General features: G+C 42.1%; 1 protein-coding gene across 1 annotated transcript in view; it reads left to right on the forward strand.

The window, feature by feature from the left end:
* TRPC5 (transient receptor potential cation channel subfamily C member 5) overlaps positions 1–18,536 on the forward strand; it is a 254,409-nt gene that overhangs the window by 181,971 nt on the left and 53,902 nt on the right. The gene's annotated exons all lie outside the window — the stretch shown is intronic.

Raw genomic sequence — 18,536 nt, forward strand, 5'->3', positions numbered from 1 at the left:
GCTCAATTAGTTAAGCATCTGACTCTTGATTTCAGATCAGGTCATGATCTCAGGGTCTTAAGATTGAGCCCAGCATCAGGTTTCATGCTGAATGTGGAGTCTGCTTTGGATTCTCTCTCTCCTTCTCCCTCTGCCTCTCTCTCAAATAAATATAGTGTTTTTTTTAAAATGTCAGGAAGACACTTCAGGTTTAACCTAAAGAATGAGAGCCCAGAACTCCTGGGTTCTCCGCTCTGCTCAGGCACTGGAATGTTCTGTACATCTATTTCATACATTTTCTCTTTCTCCAATTTCCCCACCCTCTGGCCAATCTCTGAGGAGGGTACCAACAGAGTTATAATATAATATTTGAAAGATACTTTGAAAAGAAAAGCATTATTAACTACTAGTTACACTTTGTGAAAAATTAATAAATGCTTTCCTTAAAGTTGTAGAAACATTACAAACCACTGCCGTAATTAGATGTCTCTGTGGCTCTGCTTTGGTATTCGGGATCATAAGGGAAGCGTGTTGGCATCATTTCAGCACTTTGTGTTTAAGTGCAAGTACTGAGGCATTAACGCACTCCAGGGAGAGGGAGAGAAAGAAATGAGTATAAGGGTCTCAGAACTGAAAGCAAGTAACCAGGGAAGGTTATACATCCCTTTCTGAAGGCTGTGAACTGGACACCCATGTTTCTCAATGGGAAATGGCTTTGGACTGCCCCTGCTGATGGACAAGGGGGCAACTAAGCTAGGCTCCAGTCACCTAGGCAGTGGGTGTCAACTAAGTTGATTCCTGTGCCTGCATGTGTGCATGTGTGTGTGTGTGCGCACACGCATGCGTGCGTGCACACACACACGGGAAAACATTTGGTAATGTCTAGGAATATTTTCAGTTGTCACAACTATAGGAGGGTGATAGGGAAGTGCCACTGGCAACTAGTGGGCAGAGGCCAGGAATACGACCGAACACCAAACAGTGCCCAGGACAGTCTCCCAAAACAAAGACTTATCCAGCCCCAAATGCGAACACTGTGGAAGTTGAGAAAATGTGAATTGGAGAAACTTTCCATCCTTCCCATCCTAACAACAAGCAAATATTCTTGAAGGCCTTTCTTGTTGGCACAATGGTAGATCTAAGCTGTGGTCTCTGCCCCTCAGGAAGCTTAGAGTTTAATAGGAAGACCAAACAAGCACACTAGAAGTTACCAGAAAATAAAGAAGTATATCACACATAGCTAATATGCTTTTCCTACAGAGCCCCTCGTGCTGTAAGATCTTTGAAAAGGGGTAGAACAGCAGGCATGGCAATTGTTCAGGGAACCTTAAGAAGAGCTGAGCCTTGAGCTGGTATTTAAAGGAGAAAACTACTCTTTCTTTTCCCCTCATTGTGAAAGAAAGATGAATCTCTGCGACCCATACTTCCTTTCTTTTCTTTTGCTATTTCACCAGCATCTTATAATCTGATTTCAGGATGCCACAGACTCTAGGATGCCACAGAAAATGTTCTCTTGTAGGTGGTCAGTGACATATTAATTACCTGAGCCAACTGCCTATCCTCAATATTAATCTTCCTAACCCACATGCTTCTGAAATTCTCTTCCTCCTTTGACTTTGTTGACACTGTCATCTGTTCTGGCTCTCTTTTCTCCTCTTGTGGCTCAGTCTTGGATTTCTTTCCACAGCCCACCTGTATAGGTAGGTGTGCCTCAAAATGTGGCTTGCTGTCTCGTTCTCAGTCACCTCTTACTCTTCGTTAATTATTTGATTCATTCATTCACATTCACAAGGATCTAGAGTTCCACAGGGGATAAGAGGTAGGTATAATCTCATGCCGTGTGTTCTCCCTTAGATATCCTACCCAATCCTGTGGGCTCACCCATTTTCTGTTACAAACAACTTCCCAAACTATACCTCTGACTCTGGTGTCCTTTCTAATGCCACTCGCACATGCCCAACCACCTCCTGGACATTGTCTGCAAACACCTCAAATCCAACGTGTCCTAAACTTAGTGCAATGAACTTGTCCTGGTCTGCCCAGGACTTAGTTGGTTTTATTTCTGAGAGTCCCATGTTCCGACATTCCCTTGATAGCAGACAAAGCTAGACTGCAAGTCACCATACCTAACATGAACTCATCAGTATCTGTCCCAAACCCAGTCCTCAGCATGTTCCATTGTCTCATGTAATAGCAGAGGTATCCTCGGCTCCCCTTTACTTTCCACCCTTTCATGCAATCCATCCCCAAATACTGTCAGCTCCACCTCCAAAATATCTCCATTACCGCAGTCTCATTTCTACTCTCATTGCTCTAACTCAGGCCCTGTTACCTCTTACTTGGAAAGTTACAATGGACTCCTAATCAACCCCTCATCTCCAGCCACTCCCCTTTGCCAATTCACCCTCCACACAGCCATGATTGATCATTCTGTAACACACATCTGAGCACACATAGGTAATCATCTCAGCAATCTGGAAGTCTCATGGAACTGAATCGTAAGACCAATATTCAACCAAAGCTCCCGGGTATTCGAGCATGATGACTACACAGTGTGATACCAGTAATAATATGAGCTGTAATGAAAGGGAAAAGCAAAACAAAACCAACCACCATATGCTTGAAAAACTGGGAATTCTGAGTCTGTTGTTTACAGTTTTGCATCTCATTTCTTCAGAAGAGTACATGACAACCACAGTTAAGGCAAGTAAATATTCCTAGGCAAGTCCCAGGTTGTATAGACCAGTTATGGCCTTGACCCTCATCTGACACAGAATCATCTGGAAATTATAGTATGCAGAAGCTAAGATAGTTTGAGAGAGAATCCACTTGTTCCCATAGGCTGTTGGGTCTTTTTTTTTTTTTTAAATATTTTATTTATTTATTTATTTGACAGAGTAGGCAGAGCAGCAAGTATAGCGGCAGACAGAGGGAGAGGGAGAAACAGGCTCTCCACTGATCAGGGAGCCCAATGTGGGGCTCAATTCCATGACCCTGGGATCATGACCTGAGCTAAAAGCAGCCACCTAACCGACTGAGCCACTTGGGTGCCCCAGGCTGTTGGGTCTTAACTGCTCCAAATTATAGTTGCAGAGCCACTGGCTTTCCACCCTGGACTGGCAAGAGAAAAGGGAACTGGCTTGAAAGATGTTTATATCAGTGATAGGAAATATGTGTTCTATTTGAATAATAGACATGGGACTCCAAATATAGATTATGAGAAGTGAAAACTGACATCCAAAGAAGACGGGCAGGGGCTTCCCCCAGAGGGGAAAGAGAGCTCATCCCTTCCTCCTTTGGTAAAACGTATCTATGTTCCATGTCCTCTCTGCCACTTGCAAGTGGTGAATTGTTTATGAAGGAACTCACTTTGGGAGTGAAGGGTTGACCTTCACAGAGACATCAGAAAAAGATGGCTCTCAGAAATAGAAAGGCCATCACCCAACAGCTTACCTGTCAAATGTAGGAATTTCTATCATTTGAAGGTAACTTCTTTCATCCGTATAATTGAGAGATGGTAGCCACCCAGCAGAAGGTCCCCTGGTGTGGTTACTGACCTTTTTTTCCCCCCCGAGTTCATGTTCTAGTTCTGTTGCTTAAGAGGATACTGAAATATTGAAACATTTCACTTATCTTCCAATGACCTTTGCTTCTGAAACTCATTTTCCTTTCTCTATCAGAGACCTCTCCGGTCAGAAACACACATACACACACACACACACCCCGCAAACACATCCTTTCATTGTTTAATAGTAGCAATCCACTCCTTCTCCTTGAACCTGGAAGATAGAGCCCATGGTATCTGCCCTACAGGAGTTAGGAGTCTAATCAGGGAGACCAACCAAGCATAACTGAGAACAGAATGTATCCCAAAGTAGTTTTTTTTAATAGTTGCTACAGGAACTTGGAGATGGGGAGGTTAGCACATACACTGGAATCTTGAAGAAAATTGCAAAATTTTCAGAGAATGGAATCAGTCACTCAAGTGTAACACAGAGAGGGATTTTGAGGATGTGAGAAAAAAAAACCCACAGAATTGGAGGTGTAATCCCTCTATCTCTTGTTCTTTCTCTCTCTCTCTCTCTCTCTCTCTCTCTCTCACACACACACACACTTTGGTCACATAATACAGTTCATGCTTATTCAGGCTTAAAGCATTAAACCGCTTATTCCAGAGTAAATCCTCTGCTGTCAACCAACCTCTAGGCCAAAACCACTGTGTTCACTGCCCTGCACTACTGCTCCCCACATCTCTACCTTCAGCCCCAAACTTCAGTGTTTTATTCAGCAACCAAAGGCCCTAGAAAAGACAAGAATAGGAACAAAACAAATGCAGAGATTTGATATTGAAGTGACACTCACTCATTACTACTCCAAATAATTTAACTCCTGTTTTCTTAAAGATTTTACTGATTTATCTGATAGAGAGAGAGCGCAAACATGAGCAGGGAGAGGGGTAGAGAGAGAGGGAGAAGCAAACTCCCCACTGAGTAGGGAGTCCAACAGGGAGTCAATTCCAGGACCCCAAAATCATGACCTGAGCCAAAGTCAGATGTTAAACGATCAAGCTACCCAGGTGCCATTTTTTAAGAGTTTACCCTGTGCTAGGTATCGAGACACTGTGCTGAGAAACTTCCATGCATAGCACCTCACAACAATCCTGACTACAATCCTAGAAGATAGGTAATATTATTATTCCCATTTTACAGATAAGGAAACTGAGGCACATAGACTTAGAAGGACTTGTCCAAGGGCATACTGTTCATAAATGGCAAAGCCAAAGTTTGACCTCAGCTCTAACTCTAAAGTCTACATACTAGAAACTGTGTATTACAGTGGGGAGAGCCAGGGCTCAGCAAGTTTGTCTGTTTTTTTTGGGGGGGGGTTGTTGTTGGTGGTGGTTTTTTTTTTTTAATAGAGGGCCAACTAGTGAATATTTTAGGCATCATGGATCCTAGGGTCTCTGTTGCACTCAACTCTGCCACTGTAACACAGAAGCAGCCACAGCTAATGTGTAAACCAATTAGTATGGCCAGATCCCAGGTAAACTTTATGTACACGAACAGGTCACTAGCTGGATGTGGCGCCCAGGCTATAGTTCGATGAGCCCTGGGTCAGAGTATCTGGAGTGTACTTGGATGGACCAGGCTTCAAGACCTGGCTCTCACCACTTACTAGGCAGGTTTTTTCATCTCTCTGTGTTTCATTTCTTCCTCTGTAAAATGGTGATGATACCTCCCCTGTCAAGTCATTGTGAGAATTCAGAGTTAAAGGAATGGAGCCTAGTAAAATACTCAATAAGTTAATAATAAAAGCCCACACTTAGGCTGGTCCCTGGAAGGAAGAAAAAAGGTCAGGGGTTAGGATAGGTACTGCTGTCTTTAAAATTGAGCCACCAAGGCTCCAATGGCCTTGATACTCAGCAGCAATAAATAACTCACTCAGGATTCCAGCTATTTCTCCTGCCCTTCAGCTCCATAAACCTTGTTATTTTAGGAGTATATGTTCCTGTTAGAGTCATTAGTGAGAAAGTCTCCCAGTCTCATTTCAGCACTTGTCAGGCCCCCAGAACCCCATCATGGGAGGGCAGGAACAGGATTTTGTCTTTATTTGTTAGGTGTTTCCTGCAAGGATGAGATTCTCGCTGCCGGAGTCATGCCTGTGTCCCGAGGACCCAGCACAGGGCCTGGCGCAGAGTAAGGGGCTCAGGAAATGCTGCTGGTTTAATTGAACTGGCTTTAGAGTAACCCTGCCAGGAAGCAGAAAGAAAGTGACTTCGTAGAAGCCCTCCAAGCACTAAGGATCCCTGTTTTCTCCAAGAGAGGGAGAGAGAACATGTGTGTGTAGGGGGGAGGGTAGAGGAGTGTGAGGGATGGTTGAGAGGACAGAGAAGTGCAGAATATCCTGTCCTTGGATGACATTAAGCCACCCCGCAATGGTCTCTTTGAGCCATTCTCCTGAATTTCAATCACCCAGTGCAAGCCACCCAGAGTAAGTTTTTTGCTTGGACCCAAAACCATACTTATGGAATCTTCCATCTTGGCTTTAAAGAACCCCCTGAGATGCCTCAGCTTATCACTTGCCAGTCTTCCCCCCAAAAGTCATGCTTCCTGCAATCCTGCCTTGCCAATCTTTCTCAAAGAGAAATTCCCTCCTTTATCTATGGAGGTGTCTCCCTTCCTCTGAAGTGTGTCTTGTGTAATAATCCAGTTTTTCATTCTGGAATTTGTTCTAGTCATTTATGGGATCTGACTATACAACAAGGACCGTACTAACTACAGTTGGATGTACTGTCTAGGTCAGGTCTGTGTTGAGTCTCATACAGAGTCACTTTGAGTCTATCCAAGAATAAATGATTCTCCATCTCATAATAATGAGAGCCATAATGATGAAAAAAACATTTGGGACACCTGGGTGGCTCAGTCAGTTAAGCATCTGCCTTTCAGCTCAGGTTATGATACGAGGGTTCTGGGATTGGGTCCTACATCAGGCTCCCTGCTCAGTGGGGAGCTTGCTTCTCCCTCTACCTCTGCCACTCTCCCTGCTTATGCACTCACACTCTTTCTCAAATAAACAAAATATTTTAAAAAATAGTTAGCATTTATTAAAATTTTTTGGTCTATTTCCCACAATAATCCACAATGAGAATGACAATAATAATATCTCTTTCCTTGTTGCCAGGCACTGAGTTAACCCTCTTAGTCTTTAGAATGACCCTATGAAAAAAAATAAAAAATAAAAAATTTTAAAATTTTAAAATTTTTTTTAAAAAATGACCCTATAACATGGGTTACTAGTATAATCCTCATTTTTCAGATGGGGAAACTGAGGGTCAGAGAGATTAAGCAACTTGCACAAGGTCACCCAGCCAGGAAGTTATGGAGCTGCAATTTGAACCTCAGATCTGTCTGCCTGACTACAGAGACCATGCTACCACTCTACCTTATTAGAAATGTCTTCATGTATAAAGCCTACATAACACTGATAAGCTAATGAACATATATGAGGAACACCATCTTCCTTTTGTTTGGTGTTGAGAATGTTTCAAAGCATTTTCCCACCCTCATGATCCATCTGATTGTCAGGGAAGCCCTATGAGGAAGGCCAGGTGGGTGGTGACCACCAATTGCACGGATAAAGACCCAAACACAAAGACACATTCCAAGTCCCACCACAAATCACAGGCCAAGAGAGAGTCAGAGTTCAAGATACATGTTTCCAAAAAGTGTTCTTTCAAGGGTTAAGTTTCCTCCATTCCCTTTATTCTGATTTCATGCTGAAGATTTCAAAGTGGGCTGCTCACAGCAGGTCATGAAACCTCCAGCCAAGCCTTCTTATAAATGTGAAAATTTTTTGGGTGCACCTGACTTAGTCTCCATTTTTGCCCCAATGTTTCAGGATCTGCCATACCTGCACAAGTCTTGTAACCTGAGAAAAAAGAAGGACCCAGGCCCTTAAGAACTGGATACCCTGCAGGCATGAACACATCTCACCACAGATTTTTACATTGCTTTCTTTTATTAATTGGAGCGTTACAAGTCCACAATTCTAAAATCTACCAAGTCCTGAAAACAAAAAAAAAATTTTATAAATTTCCTATCAAAACTCCTATGATGACAAAACATGAGATGAACTGATGTGGGGCAATTTACTGTCTTTGTTTATTCCACTGAGTCTAAGCATTCACAGGTTACGCTGCTGTGATATTAATGTGTTTGACTATAGTAGCATTTTTAGATAAAATACCGGACATCTGTTTACATGTGAATTCCAGATCAACAGTGAATCATGCTTTAGTATAAGTATGTCCCAAGTATTATAAAGGGATACACTTATACTAAAATATGATTTACTGTTGATCTGAAATTCAAATGTAACTAAACTTCTTGCATTTTTATTTGCTAAATTTGGCAACCCTAATTATGAATGCTGCCTTAAATCCCACTGGGAGTGTTACCTAATATATGGTACAGATGGTCTATTATTGTTCTGAAATCTGACAGATTTAGAATTCCATAACACATCTGGCCACAACGGTTTTGGAGTAAGTACTGTGGATCTGTGAACCTGTAGCATCCTCCCAGCAGTAGGCTTGGAAATGCCCAGGACACCCAGCTCTCAAAAGACTAAATGCCGTCAGAATTGGTTGCCTCTTTGGCTTTCATTATATTTTGCCATTGTTCTAGTCCATGGGCCATTAGCTGACCTGATCACACCCCGTCTGACTTTTTATTTGGCTTTAGTGAGTTTCCAGGCTCTCCTCTTCAATTTGCCTGACATGCTGGTTCACTTGCTCCCTCCCAGATGAGTTTTCCAAGACAGCCTCCTCTTTCCTTCTAGAATTCCCCTCTTGCAAGTAGGAAGCGCCTTCCCACTGCTCTCTGCTGCCATCCCATGGCTAAAATAAGCCACCGCACTGGACTTAATTTCGCAGCACTAAACGCTTCCAGAGCCGATCACCTCCAACAAGGGAGGATTATAACATCTACTGGGAAACCCCATTAAGGAAATTCCCACTGGTGTATATATATACAAGCGAATGGGAAACTATATTTTTTAAATATGTATTTAAAACCGAGTTTTCAGCATCTAGCCTCACCTTTCTTCAGTTAGTTCAAGTTAGTAAGCCTTGGCTCAAATTTGAAATTAGAGGTATGACTGCCAGTTGACTTATTTTATGACTCTGAACTTCTGTTGCCGTTGATATAGGTAGACTAGTTCAGGTACCAAGTGTACCAGATAACTGCAGCAACAGCCAGATGAGTACAAAATGTCTCAGTAATAATCCTTAGGTAAGCAATGCATCCCCTTCTTTCAAAAAAAATTCACTGTGGATTATGTTCTGAGTAAGTAAGTATCAAAGTGTTTTAGACAGAGACAACATGTAAAATGTAGAGGCCACTTTGAATTATGACCTGGGCCTAAGCTACTTGCCAAAAACCTGTTCTTTGTCTCAAATTTCTCCTGCTGTGGTAAAAAGCTGAACCACTTCATAACAGTACGGCCTAGCAAGCTCATTGTAATGGCAGTGATGGAAGGGGTTTTGCACATTTTCCCCTCTTTGGAAAATTTTGTCTTGCCCTTGATTTCCTTTCTGAGCATTTTTCTCCTCAGCAAAGCCCAGCTTGATTGGCAATTACAAAACAAGCCAACAAAACCTGTTCTATCTCAGATCATTTTTGCAGGCTGGCTTTTAAAATACACCCTTACACACAACTGGACTCTTTTGAAGAACTGACATCTGAGGCAATGAAAGTTGGGTCTATTCTATTGTGTAGCTACTCACTGAGGGAACAGAAGAAGGTTCTAGAAAGATCAGTAGACTTTTTCCAACCTCCCAGAAAGACTCTTGGCTCAGAGTCTGCCATAGCTGGGAACTCAAGTTTTCTTCCACATCCTTACCTTCTCCCCTAGGGGATGTGGGGGGGGGGGGATTCTTACCTTTCAGATTTTCTTTTCCTCCAAGTGTACTAAAGGAAAAAGTGTTTACAGTATAAGGCCCCCAGCTTGAAGTCAGATGCTGTTTTAGAAAACGCACAAAGGTAACTCAGTGCCAACTACTTCAGGGAACAACAGGCCTGAGCTGCTTAACAAAGCTCTGAATGTTAAACATAGGTCAAGGTGATCTTTCTTCTAGTCTCATCTACTGCACTTTATACATACCCAACAGTCTAAAATCATGTGCAAATCACCAGTGAGGTGACTCAATGTGGGATTGACTTGTTATATACTGACCTTTCTCTTGCTAACAGATTCCATGGCACAGAAGAGAGTGGATTGTGGGAGTTAGGAAAGATTTTTCTCCTCTGACCTCACTGCCTGTCCCTAGAGGAGCCACTGAAAACTCACTGCTACTGGCTTTTTTTCTCTGCCTCACACCCCTGGTTTCCTTTTCAAGAGCCCACCCTTCACCCTCTGCTCCAACCAAGGGATTTTGCCCATTTTCCACTGTCTCACCAGAGACAGGTTCTTGGTCACTAACCAGGGAAGTGTATTCCGGGCTCCCTACTCTCAAATGAGCACTCACTATAGGCCTTGACACACAGTGAGCATTCAAATGTTCATTGTTGCAGTTATCATTAGTATTTAACCTCTCTGGGCATCAGTTTTTCTCATCTATAAAATAGGTATATATCCTGGGTTGGTTCATACATATAAAGTGCTTTTAAAAGTATCAAAAACACAGGAAATTGTATGGATATTTAATCTATGACTATTATGACTAGTACTAAAGAAATACCTTGTGGGTACAGAGAATATGAGGTGAAAGAGAAGTGGGGGGGGGGCTTTGGGGGAGAAAGTTCCATGTGGAACTTTGGAATTTGGAATTTGAAATGCCCACTAGATAGTGAATATTCAGCACTGAAGTTTAGCAGGAAAGCAGAGAAGAGAACTTTCTCACTTTAACAAGTACAGTAAATGTCTGCAAAGCCCTATGGGCTATGAAATGTCATACAACATACAAAATTGTCCCTCCTCCTCAGAAGCTTACTGGGGTAAGAAAGCCATGTCACAGGCTCTACATAAAAGTAAGTATAACACAGGTCAGGCTCTAAGGGGTACCTTAAGGAAGAAGCAAAGTGGTCCAGGCTTGAGGAGGAGGGATCACCTCTGGCCTGGGCAATCAGGGAAGGCTCCGAGAAGGAAGTGAGATTCTCTGACTTAAGGATTCTCTGTAGCTTTTCCTTCTGACTCTAGTGCCTGCTGATTCATCCCTTCTCTGAATGCCCTGAGTTCCTACGTTGCTGTGCCTCATAACTATTTAGTCAATTTTCCCTAATGCTAAGTGGAACCAGTTTGAATGTATTTTATTCTGATCTTTCTTCTTATGAAGTGGTGCTAACAGAAGAATCAAAGGGGTGTGGGTTTGTTGTTGTTGTTGTTGTTAATCACATCCTTACTTAGCAAGCAAAATCTCCTGATTTGGAAGGGAGTAGCCTTTACCAGTCTGTGGCCACTACCCAGCTGAGAACCTGACATTCTTTGCCTGCCTGCACAGGTATCTGAACACAAACATGGCTGTCCTATTCCTCGTTTCATGTGAGTTTTACTGGTCTGTCAGTGAGATCCTACAGGCCAGAATAACTGTTCTCTCTTGTTGTGACCCACTCTCCATGAATCCCACAGAACTGGACACAGAGCGGGTGTACAGAAATACTTGTTGAAATGCCGGAATTGAAGCACATTGATCTTGCTTTCCCTTAGCCACGAGAAAGTCAAATTCTGTTCTGTTTTGGGTTCGGCATGTGAATCAAGCCCTAAAGGCCTGTGATTATTTAGACAGCTATAGGAACAAGAGTTCACATATGATGTACCAGTGGGGAGTTCGGGAGGTAATTCTCCTCACTGAATGAATGAAGTCAGAGCTCTTCCCAGGTGAAATAGAAACAGTTTTGCTAGTGGTTTAGGGGAGATTCTGGCTCTTTCCAGTAGAACCTGACATTATTTCTATCAAGAATTACTCTTTCAGAGGTGCCTGGGTGGCTCAGTCATTAATCGACTGCCTTCGGCTCAGGTCATCATCCCAGTGTCCTGGAACTGAGCCCCGAATCAGGCTCCCTACTCAGCAGGAAGCCTGCTTCTCCCTCTCCCACTCTTCATTCTTGTGTTCCCTCTCTCGTTGTGTCTTTCTGTCAAATAAATAAATAAAGTCTTTAAAAAAAATAGAATTATTCTATCGAGGGGCAAAGAGCTATTGAGCCCCTCCACTTACAATGCAGCTTTATAGCAAAGGAAAAAAGCCACAGCTTTTTCAAAAGTCCTATACAGTAAGGAAAAAATTCATTTTCAGCTATTGCCCAAGAGCATTGGAGAAATGAAGAATCGTAGATTTTTAAAAACAGAAAGAACTGCATGGATGGCCCTAGTAGGTCTGTGAAGAGAAGATCTGGACAGTTGTCAAGGGAGGTCCTATACAGCTAAATCAAGAAACTAAGATCTTCAGCATCTCCTCCTCCTAACCCTTCTCCTGTGTCCTTTAGCTCTGCATCTTCCCTCCTGCCTTTCCTAGCTGCCTCTCAGGAGTCCAGACCTGGCCTTCTGACCATTGCTCTTCAGCTTTGGTGGTGTGCAGACTCCTTATCTAGCTAGGTAACTGGCTAATATGATACACTCACTTTAATCTCTTATTTAGTTAATAGCATTATATGTTACCACATCCTAAAAACATGGATATAATTTCTTTTAAAAAAAATTTTATTTGAGAAAGAGAGAGAGAGGATTAGCAGGAAGAGGAACACAGGGAGAAGGAGAAACAGACTGCCTGCTCAGCAGAGAGCCTGATGTAGGGCTTGGACCCCCAAATCATGACCGAGCTGAAAGTAGATGCATAACTGGCTGAACCACCTAAGTGCCCTATAAAAACATGAATATAATTTCAACACCTTGATCCAAAGCAATAAATGACAGGAGCATTTCAATCACTGTGGCCAGGCCAGTAGGGACAATACTGGGAAATTCAGCTTTCTGCCAGCCTCAGCTCACACCATCCATGACTGCCCAAGTGCAGTGTTGAAGGGCTTGTTCGATAGCATCAGCCAAAACAGGGCTCCAGTCCTGGCCCCACCACGTACCACAAATGTGATCGTGGGCTCAGTTCCATCATCTGTGAAGGGAGTTTAATGCTAATACCTGCCTTTAAGATTGTTGTTAGGTGATGTATGTGAACATCTGATGCAGGGACACCTGGGTGGCTCAGTTTGTTAGATGTCTGGGATCGAATCCCGCATCAGGCTCCTTGCTCAGCAGAGAGCCTACTTCCTCTTCTCCTTCTGACTGCTGCTCCCCTGCTTGTTCGTTCATTCTCTCTCTCTCTCTCTCTCTCTCTCTCTGACAAATAAGCAAATAAAATCTTAAAAAAAAAGAAAGAAAATCTGTTACAATGTTTGGTACACTGTAAGAGCTCAATGTATGGGAGTTAGTTTATGTTAAGAGTAGTTCCCCATTTCAACTTCCAGGAGGCTTGTCTTCACTACCACACATCACCCCCTATATACACTAAGGAAAGAAAGCTTTGGAAAGAGCATTCCACCAAGGTTCATCCATCATACACCTAGTTACTCAATCACTCATTTAACAAATATTTATTCAGTGCTTACCTTGTGCCAGGCATTTAGCAAAATACTGGGAATATAATGGAAACTAAGACATGCTCTTAGTTTATGACATGCTCTTAGTTTATTAGTTTAGGCAGCCCTTTGGCTTTTATTTTTTTTTTTAAGCCTCCTGAAGAGGAAATTGGGAAAGGGCTCTATCCTTTGCACTAAGCCACAATCCAACAATCCCAATACAATATCACTTCCCATGAAAAGTAAAATAGTCACAAAGGGAAAACACTTCCAGAATGGTGGAGTAGGGACTTCTGAAAATCCACTCCTTCAAAAACACAACAAGCCATAGGAAAAATATTCCAAATAAACATTTTCACAATTCTGAAAATTAACCAAAGATTTGCAACAACCAGAGGAGCATGTATTCAAGAAAAACAGCGGAATCTTGGTAAGAGTAGCAAGTTTTGTGATATTTTAACTTGCCTATTCCTCTCCCCCTTTACCCAGCCCCATAGCAGTCTTGAAAACCAACAGCCTTGGAACCACAGCAACTGTGAAAACCAACAGCTTGGCAGCTTCTCCACTGGAAAGGAGAAGACTGGGTTTGGAGCTCCCCCAAAAGACCCATCCCAAAAGAAAATCGTCATTATATGACCTGTCTGGCAACTCCCTAGGAAAGCTCTATTTACAGAGCTTGTGTTTATGTGATCTTATTCAAGACCAACAGCCCTTTCCCCTAAGGGCATTTGTTGAAAAATTCAGCAGCAACTGTTTCATATCACAGCTGCCTGAAACAGTGGATAGCAGTTGAGGCAAACAATAGGCTTATCAAAAAAATAATCTGGATCCATAAATATATAAAAAAGATTATAGATGAAGACCCGGTGGACTTCATCCCAGTAGTGTAGGAGTGATTCACATAACAAAATCAATGTATTACATTATATTCATAGAAGGAAGGGAGAAAAAACATACATAATCTTTCAATTGACGTAAGAGAAGTACTTGACATAATCCAACACCTTTTCATGATAAAAAAAAAGACACTCAGAAAATAGATAAGAACTTCCTTTAACGTGATGAAAGCCATCTATGAAAAAGCCATAGCTAATATCACACTTAATGAAGATCAACTGAAAGCCTTTTCCCTAAAATCAGGAACAGAACAAGGATAGACTTATTGATAAATGGAATAGAATTAAGAGTCCAAAGTAAACCCTTACGTTCATCATTAGTTGATTTTCAACAAGGATCCAAAAACAATTTAATGGGGAAATAACAGCTTTTTCAAAAAATAATGCTGGGACAAGTGGATATCCACATGCAAATGAATGAATTTGGACCCCTTTCTCACACAATATGCAAAAGATAATTCAAAATGGATCAAAGACCTAAATATAAGAGCTAAAGCTATAAAATCCAGAGAAGAAAACCTAGGTACAAATCTTTGTGACCTTGGATAAGGTGATGGTTTCTTAGATATGACAGCAACAGCACAAGCAACAAATTTAAACATAAATTGGACCCCACCAAAATTAAAAACTACAGCTCTAGTCTCTACAGTTTGGCTCTTAGTGCAATGAAGCATACAATGAATACACACTCTGCTGTTTTTCCTGCAATCTCTCCTTCTGAAGCATTCTTAAAATCGAGTAGAGATTGATTAAATAACCCATCAAATTTGAACTTCGTTATGCAAACAGGAATCAGGATTGTGCTTTCAAGGTTCACAGATGTTTTGGGCTTCAATACTACATGGTATCTTAACAAAAACTTCCTTTATAATATTCTAATTGCAGTTTGTTCTGCCAGAATCCACACCACCCTACACTATGCTTATCAGATGTAAAAACAGAAACTAAAAACCTGTCCAAACTGTAAAATCACCATCTTCAGCCAAATCAAAAATCAGAGCAGAGGCAGTGAAGACAGAGGCTGGATGGTAATATCCTATGTTAAAAGAAGCTTCGCCTCTGTACTTTATGCCTAAAGGAAAGTGAATTCTTTTTTTTAAAAAGATTGTATTTATTTATTTGACAGATAGAGATCACAAGTAGGCAGAGAGGCAGGCTCCCTTCTGGGCAGAGAGCCCGATGTGGGGCTCAATCCCAGGACCCTGGGATCATGACCTGAGCCAAAGGCAGAAGCTTTAACCCACTGAGCCACCCAGGTGCCAAGGAACTCTGGGGTCAGAGTTCTTGGAGATACATGACAGGAAGTCCCAGGTGGTCATAAAGACCAATGCTGACATGGTCCAAATATTTGTTCCTAGCAGCAGTAGGGAGCAACATCATAGTACAGGGATTGGCAAACTACAACTAAAGTGTTAATTGGCACGGGGCACCTGGGTGGCTCAGTTAGTTGAGCATCTGACTCTTGATTTCAGCTCAGAGCATGATCTCAGTGTCATGAGATCAAGCCCTGCATTAGGCTCCACACTCAGCAGGGAGTCTGCTTGAGATATTCATGCTCTCTCTCTCTCTCTCTCTCTCTGCCCCTCCCCTGCCTCTCCCCCAAATAAACAAATAAATAAATCTTAAAAAATTTAAAAATAAAAATAAAGTGTTACTGGTGCACATACAGCCACACCTATTCATTTACACATTTACATATTGTTTATTGCTGAATTGCTACCAAAAGAGTTGAGTAGTTAATACAGGAACTATATGGACTTCAAAGCCCCACTTATTAACTATCTAGCCTTTTGCAGAAAAAGTTTGTCAACCTTTGCTGCAGACATCACTACATCAGTCCTGATATCTCCATTCAGCATTGCACATCTCCATAAACCTGTTCCAGCTTCAGTGTTCCCACTCTCAGCTGATGACATTAATAGCTACCAATTCTCCCAAGAGAAGTCCCTCTCCCCTTTACACTCAATCCCCATCTACTCCTTCACTCCCCATCCCTCACTACATCCTGCCACTTCCTTCCTCCTCCTCAGCATTTTGCATCTGAGCATGGCTTTCCATTTCCACTGCCATAACCTTAGTCCAAGTCACAATCATATGCCAGATTCCTAACCAGTCTTCCTACCTCAAGTTTTGTCCACTTTCTGCCTCCCATTCATCTCTCACTTGATCCCCAGAAGGATCTTTCTAAAGTCTAAGTCTGATCCTATCATATGCATAATCATATCAGCAGCTAAGACTGAATGAGCCCTAACTATGTGCTAGGCATAATTCTGAGTGTTTTGTATGTAGTAAGTGATTGTTTTCTTTTTTCAAGAGTTATTTATTTTTTTAAAAGATTTTATCACCTTATTTGAAAGAGAGAAAGCAACACACAGAGCATGAGTGGAGGGGAAGGGACAGGAGAGGGAGAAGCAAACTCCCCACTGAGCAGGGAGCCTGATGCAGGGCTCAATCCCAGGACCCTGGGATCATGACCCGAGCTTAAGACAGAAGCTTAACCAACTGAGCCACCCAGGCAAACCTATTTATTTATTTGAGAGAGACAGAGCATGCATGCATGGGGGGAGGGGGAGAGGGAAAGAGAGAATCTCAAGCAGACTCCCCACCCCAAACACAGAGTCCATCCAGTACAGGGCTCAGTCCCACAACCCTGAGATCAGGATCCAAGCCAAAAATCAAAGAGTTGGATGCTCAACTGACTAAGCCAAGCAGGGGCCTGATAAGTGATATTCTTTTTTTTAAACAATGAAACAACACACTCTGATAAGTAATCTTAAGTCTCACACCAACCCTAGCTGGTAGATCCTGTTTTTATCTCCATTCTTCAGATGAAAACACTGAAGAACAAAGAGAACCGATGCAATCTAGCTCCAGATTCTACAGTGGAGGGTCATAACTACTCTATTATTCTAAACACATACAAATACACACACTCACACTTGCACATACTCACACACATAAAAAACATATTGCTTATGGCTCCCTATCTCTCTTAAAAAGAGCCATACTATTTACAGTAGCCAAAGGTTATCATTTTCACCTTCTGTAACCCTTCTCTACTTCTCCAACCACATCTCCTGCCATTCACAGCTTTGCCGTTCCAGCTGTAACCACCCCAGATGGCTTTAGTTCCTCATACAGGTCATGCCTTTAGTCATGTCATCTCCACTACTTTTGCTCTTCACTCCCTACTACTTTTCCCTCCCTACACTTAACCAGCTTCTACATATCATGTAATGCTCCACTCAGGTATCACCTCCACCAGGGAGCCTTGGCTGAGCAGTCCAGATTTGCTCTCCTTTGTGATCCCATTATGTTTTGTTCATATCCACTTTAATTTTAAGCCCTTACTATACTGTTTTAAAACTGCTTATTTATATATCTGTCTCCCTCACTAGACTGTGCACTCCCAGTGCCCTCCCCACAGCATCTAAACATCTTGCTTTACCCTTCTACTTTTCTGTACTTTTTTAAGACCTTTTTCATCCCAGCCTCTAGCATAGGTTATAATGCCAAAAAAAGTCATAAGAGACTAGAGGATTGTGTCTTTCTGTGTGATACAGGACATGTTGGGGATCATAAGCATCTTTGAACAAGATGAGATCACATAATAAAAAAATCTTAGAGGTTATTTTTGGTAGTTTCGTAATAGTAAAGTGCTTTAGGGTAGTCTAGACTTCCAAATATATAATGGCTCAAACATACTAAAATACTCTCAGGCATGTAACAATTCAAGGCAGATATCGACAAGGTAGTTCTCCTCTATATGGTCACTGACAGACATGAGCTGACAGAAACTCATAGGTTATGCTGGTTACCATATCCTAGTCAATGAGAAGCAGAAGAAAACATGGTGGAACACACGTAAGACCTCTATAAGCCAGGCCTGGAAGTACCCCATCATTTCTCAGCAATCCCGTTATTAAGAACTTAATCATGTGGCCACATTTCACTGCAAGGGAGACTGGAAGGTGTAGTCCGGCTGTGTGCTTAAGGAAGAGCAGAATGGTTGTAGTGGGAAGCCAATGACCTTCACAGATAAGCCAACAGTAAAGTTGGGCTAGTCTACCTTGGGTGTTTGGTAATTGATGCAAGAATTTGATTTCCTTTGCCCTAGTAAGCTATATAGTACAGCTCTGTTTAAACTTTCCCATGGGAAGCCTGGAAATATGGGCAGTCTTTAAAATCACGGCTGACGGCTGAACTCCCTATTGAGTTGCTTACCAGGAAGTGGCAGTTTGATGATGACTTGCAATGCTGACGATTCCTTAACTATTAATCACTGACACTTTGGAGATTGCCATTAAGTAAAATCCCAGCTGGGTTAGTACACAGTGCTGCAATTTGGGCCCCCGAATACTGTTCCCTCTTCTGCATGTCTAGACTTGAAAGAGTGTTAATAGATGGCAAAGCAGCAAGCTGATTCACTGCTAGCCAACCAAAAGGTGCTCGAAACCAAAGTGGGAAAGAGATAAAATCAAGCAGGGAACTCATTTCCATTCTAAACCACAGCCACAGACATGAGCTTATTCTCTGCCAGTTTGTGTTTTCCCAAACATAGTGCATGTTTGTTGATGACATCACGTAAGCTCAG

Source organism: Mustela putorius, unplaced genomic scaffold, assembly GCF_011764305.1.
Source record: "Mustela putorius furo isolate JIRA1106 unplaced genomic scaffold, ASM1176430v1.1 tig00003901_pilon_pilon_pilon, whole genome shotgun sequence".
NCBI classification, from domain to species: domain Eukaryota; kingdom Metazoa; phylum Chordata; class Mammalia; order Carnivora; family Mustelidae; genus Mustela; species Mustela putorius.